Genomic DNA, 5,967 nt, shown 5'->3' on the forward strand with positions numbered 1-5,967 from the left:
TTGGTTTCAATTCTCCAAGGTCTAGTTTAGCGTATAGTGAATACAACATTAAATTTATACTAGCACCTAAGTTAGCCAATGCTTCTATTGAACTAAGACTACCCAGAAAACATGGAATTGTGAAACTTCCTGGATCTGAAAGTTTTTCTGGTATTTTATTCAATAACACTGCAGAGCAATTAGCATTCATAGTAACAGCAGAGAGTTCTTCCATTTTCTTTCTATTTGTGATTAGATCTTTCAAGAATTTGGCATATCTTGGCATTCCTGAAATCACATCAATGAAAGGAAGATTTACATTTATTTGTTTAAACATATCCAAGAATTTGGATTGCTCGACTTCAAGTCTTTCTTTTCTCATTTTACTCGGGTAAGGAAGTGGTGGTTGGTATGGTTTAACATAAGGTTTTGCCTTAACTATGTTATCTTCATTAACCTTTTCAACTACCGGTTCTGTTTCCTTATCTTGCTCAGGCTGTAGTTCTTGTGGAGTAGGAATAGAGTCATCAGAAATTTTAGGTATTTCAGGTGGTTTAAGTGTGATACCAATTCTTGTGGTAATGGCTTTAGCTGTTTCATTTCGGGGGTTAGCATTTGTATCGCTAGGTAGACTTCCCGGTTTTCTTTCACCTATTAACCTTGCTAGGTTACTTACTTCTTGTTCCAGATTTTGAATAGAAGCTTGCTGATTTCTAAAGGCTTGAGCATTTTGTTCATTGGTTTGTTTCTGAGATGTGAAAAATTGAGTTTGAGATTCAACTAGTTTCGACATCATATCTTCTAAATTTGGCTTTTTATCATCGGTTTGCGGTGGTTTATTTTGAAAAATAGGTCTTTGCTGATTGTAAGTATTATTGGGTACTTGTTGATTGCCAGGACCTTGTTGGTTGTTGTATGGAATATTTCGGTTATAATTCTGATTTTGATTGTAGATATGTCTTGGCGGTTGATAATTATTCTGATAATTATTTCCAGGCCTTTGGTTCATGTATGAAACATTCTCTCTTTGTTCCATTGTTTGTTCAATACTGAGACAATCTTTTGTCAAATGTGGTCCTCCGCACTGCTCACAACTAATTCGTATTGAGTGAATATCCTTAGTCATCTTTTCCATTCGTCTTTCGACAGCATCTATCTTTGCGGAAATGGAATCAAAGTCATGGCTAGAATCGGCTCTTGCCGCTTTAGATGATCTAACGATATCTTTTTCTTGGTGCCACTCATGTGAGTGGGAAGCAGTGTTATCAATAATTTTATAAGCTTCAGTTGCGGTTTTCTTCATAATGGAACCACCAGTTGCTATATCGATATCTTTTCGTGTAGTGATGTCGCATCCTTGGTAGAATATTTGTACTATTTGATAAGTGTCTAAACCATGTTGCGGACATCCTCTTAACAATTTTCCAAATCTTGTCCATGCTTCATATAAAGTTTCATTTGGCTTCTGCGTGAACGTAACAATTTCTCCTTGAAGTCTCACGGCTTTAGATGCCGGAAAGAATTGTTTAAGAAATTTTTCAACTAAGACATCCCATGTATCAATCGCCCCTTCAGGTAACGATTCTAACCAATCTTTGGCTTCTTCCTTTAAAGTTCAGGGAAATAACATGAGATAGATCTGTTCATCCTCAACTTCTCTTATTTTGAATAGAGTACAGATCTTATTAAAGGTACGAAGATGTTCGGTTGGATCTTCCTTCGGCGCACCACTAAATTGGAATTGATTAGTTACCATGTGTAGGATTTGTCCTTTGATTTCATAATCTGGCACATTAATGTCTGGTTGAGTAATTGCGTGACCTTGGCCAGTGCATTTAGCTCGCATTCGGTCTTCCATACTTAGAGGTTCCAGATTTTTCATGATTGAATTTGTTGAATCTGAATCACTAGAGGATTCTGACTTAATGGTTTCTTCCTCGACAATCTCTGGATGAGTGATTTGTGGTTCAGGAGGAATGATTAGTGGTTCAGGATCTCTGAATTGTCCCTGAATATCCTCTGGATTCTCAATTGTGAGGTCGGGTTCAAAAAATGGATTATCGGAAATTTGAATTGGAGTACTTGGTCGACTAGATGACGATTCTAAAGAAAAATCAACGGCAACAATATTGGCTAGATGTCTTGATCTGGTTACAGGTGGTGAACGTATGAAAGGTGGTGAACGTTTTGCTCGGTGCATTCACTGAATATCCTATTATTTATAAAAATAAAAATTATATAAGTTATCAAATTAATAGACTTTTCTGATTTTGCCCACGTTTCGAATAGCCAATAGATGCAGCAGGTAGCCAGGATCCTTTAAATCGGAAGCTCACAACTCGTCACTAACAAATCCAACTATTACTACGAACCAGAAAATTTTGGATGTCTATCAATTTAACCACTTAAAATAATTTTTCGTCGAAATTTAAAGAAATTTTAGAGAAGAAATAGAAAATTCTATGTCCTAAAAACTAGAGCGTCGAGAAGAAAGAAAAAGAGCGCGTCGAAAAACGTCGAAAAATAAAAGGTCGAAAAATAATAAGTGTCGAAAAACAAACAGTCTAAAAATAAAAATAAGAAAATAAAGCGTCGAAACTTAGAATTCTAAAAACTTAAGTCTAAAAGTTTCTAAAGGTATTAAAGCTTAAAAGGAATTCTATATCCAAAACGGCAATAACTTAAAAAGTACTAAAATCTTAAAACGGCGTCGCAAAATTCTAAAGCACCTAAATCTTAGTCTACAGAAAAAGCAGTTAAGGGATTTTACGGCAAAGTCTAAAAATCTAGAAATATAAAATAACTACGGCAAAATACTAAGTTACGAACTAATTACGAACGAAAAATTATAAAAATACGCTTTAACGATTAAAAATATACAAAATATAAAAATAGGCTTAAAGTTATAAAAATACAATTTTTATAAAAATATTATTTTTATATTATTATTTTATAAAAGTATTAAGTTTATATATTTAATAAAACTAAATATAACTTAAAAATATAAATTAAATAAAACTAAAATTAATTAAAATAATAAATAACCCTAATTAGGGTTTATAATAATAATAATTAAACTATACTCCGTAATTAATGCTGTACTATGATCAGATGTTGCGTGTCAGGATGCCTCATGCGGTCGCATGGGTTTCAAGCACCCATCTCATGCGATCGCATGAGATGCAGGTTCAGCTGGGATGCAGGTCGAAATACTTGCAGGCTTAGATTTATTATTTTTTTTTTTTTACGTTTTACTTTTTTTTCCTATTTTTAATTTATTTATATAAAATAAATAAAAACTTAATTTAAAAAAAATAGTAATAGAAAAACTTTATATTTTAAACAAACTCTAAAAAAATATATATATTTTGTTTTTCTTATTATATTTTTGAATTTTTAATATTTAAAACGTATTTTTACAAAAATAAATTAAAAATCCTTTTTTATATAGCGTTTCGCTTTCGGCGTTGTTTAGTCCCCGGCAGCGGTGCCAAAAATAGTTGATGTGCGTAGAGGTGTATACGAAATAGTTATATTTTTATTGCGAAATACTATTAAATACGATACAATTTTACACAAGTTATTTATTTATTTATAGAGTGAATATACCTAAACCTTGCTACAACACTTATAGGCAGTGTACCTAATCGTACAGTAGTGTAGTTTTTAGTAAGTCCGGTTCGTTCCATAGGGAGCTAGCCAAGTTTAACGCTATATTTTTTTAAAACTATATATATATATATATATATATATATATATATATATATATATATATATATATATAAGTAGTATTATTATTATTATAAAAGGGGGTTTTTACCGTTTAATGACCGGTTTGTCGATTTTAAAACTTTAGTCGCAGTTAAAACCTAATGTAAAATATTAAAAATAAATATAACTTAATTTAAAGTGTAAAGTAAATGACAATAATTAAAGTGCGATAAATAAAATTGCGATAATTAAAAAGTACGATAATTAAAAGTGTAATAAATAAAATGACAGTAAATAAAAGTGCGATAAAATATGAAATAAAGAAATTATGCTTATTTAAACTTCTGTAATCATGATGTTTGACGTGTTGATTTTAGTTTATTACCATGGGTTAATTGTCCTTTGTCCTGGATTATTCGATATGTCCATCTGGTTTTTGTCCATAACAGTCCATCAGTCATAAATATAAAGTGCGAGTGTCCTCGTCAAATTATCCTTATATCCGAAGTCAAATATTCCAACTAATTGGGGACTTAAACTGTAATAAGGTTTTAATACTTTATTATCAATTACACCAAGTGTCCTTGCATGTAATCCACCCCTATTTTAATGAGTCCATTAACTATTAATCCATTCCCGTATCCGGTTAAATGAACGATTATTAGTACTTATAAATATCCCGCCCATCGTGTCCGATCGAGTGTATATGGTTATTTATAAGTACGCCTAATTGTAAATCTTTATATTAAATTAACGAACTATCATTCAATAAACAAATATAAAGCCCATTAATAGCCCATAGTCTAATTTCCACAAGTGTCGTTCTTTTGTCCAAACCTCAATTATGGTACAAAGCCCAATTACCCCGTCTTTAATATTTAGCCCAACATCATGATTACTTTGATTTAAATAGGCATAATAATAACTTAGCTACGAGACATTAATTTAAAAAGGTTGAACATTGTGAAGACCCGTCCTAATCCATCTGGATGAAATCCATATCGATTATAAACGATTCACAACAGTTGATTACATCGTGAGGTATTTGACCTCTATATGACACATTTTACAAACATTGCATTCAATTTTAAAAGACATTCTTTCTTTACAACGAAAATTGATGGCATGCATACCATTTCCGAATATATCCAACTATAATTGACTTAATAATAATCTTGATGAACTCGACGACTCGAATGCAACTTCTTTTGAAATATGCCATTAATGACTCCAAGTAATGTTTCTAAAATGAGCAAATGCACAGCGGAAGATTTCTTTCATACCTGAGAATAAACATGCTTTCAATTGTCAACTAAAAGGTTGGTGAGTTCATTAGTTTATCATAAATAATCATTTCATAATTTTAATAGACCGCAAGATTTCATATTTCCATTTCTCATAAACATACATCCCATGCATAGAGACAAAAATATCATTCATATAGATTGAACACCTGGTAACCGACATTCACAATATGCATATAAGAATATCCCCATCATTCTGGGATCCTCCTTCGGACATGATATAAATTTCGAAGTACTAAAGCATCCGGTACTTTGGATGGGGCTTGTTGGACTCGATAGATCTATCTTTAGAGTTCGCGTCAATTAGGGTGTCTGTTCCCTAATTCTTAGATTACCAGACTTAATAAAAAGGGGCATACTCAGTTTCGATCATTCAACCATATAATGTAGTTTCAATTACTTGTGTCTATTTCGTAAAACAGTTATAAAAACAGCGTATGTATTCTCAGTCCCAAATATATATATTGCAAAAGCATTTAAAAAGGGCTTAATGAAACTCACCTAATGTATTTTGTAGTAAAAATACATATGACTATATTGAAGAAGAAGAAGAAAACTAGAACATATTACTTAAAAGAAAGGAGAGAAAAGTGGAGAGAAATGTGTAAGTATTTTGTGTGTGTGTGTGTGTGTGTGTGAAATGAAATGAAGACAAGTGAATAAGTAACACAAAAAAAAAAAATTGAACTCTCCCTCCTTGCTTCCAAAACCGACGGCCAAGTCCCAAAGGGGAAGGTCAAGACTCACTTTCTTGTGTTGGGAGGTGGTGAAAGCTAGAAATGGATTAAAGTTAAGTTGCATGGGAGCTTGGTGCTAGCATGCTTGTGACAAGTCTCTTCATACTTAAGTTAATTAATCCATGTTTATCATTAATAAAATACTAGCTTAAAAGTGGGCTTACTTAGTCCATTAAGAAGGTAGGGTGGGCTTCCATGTCCATGTACATTAATAAAAGCCCAAGTCCAAGTAAGTA

The 5,967-nt window shown here is 32.2% G+C and overlaps 1 non-coding gene across 1 annotated transcript; it reads left to right on the plus strand.

The window, feature by feature from the left end:
- Window positions 1–1,370: 1,370 nt before the first annotated feature.
- Window positions 1,371–1,477, plus strand: LOC139860996 (small nucleolar RNA R71). Its single transcript, XR_011763618.1, has one exon. It is a non-coding gene; the product is annotated as a small nucleolar RNA R71 (small nucleolar RNA).
- The last annotated feature ends 4,490 nt before the right edge of the window (window positions 1,478–5,967 follow it).

Source organism: Rutidosis leptorrhynchoides, chromosome 7, assembly GCF_046630445.1.
Source record: "Rutidosis leptorrhynchoides isolate AG116_Rl617_1_P2 chromosome 7, CSIRO_AGI_Rlap_v1, whole genome shotgun sequence".
Lineage (NCBI taxonomy): Eukaryota > Viridiplantae > Streptophyta > Magnoliopsida > Asterales > Asteraceae > Rutidosis > Rutidosis leptorrhynchoides.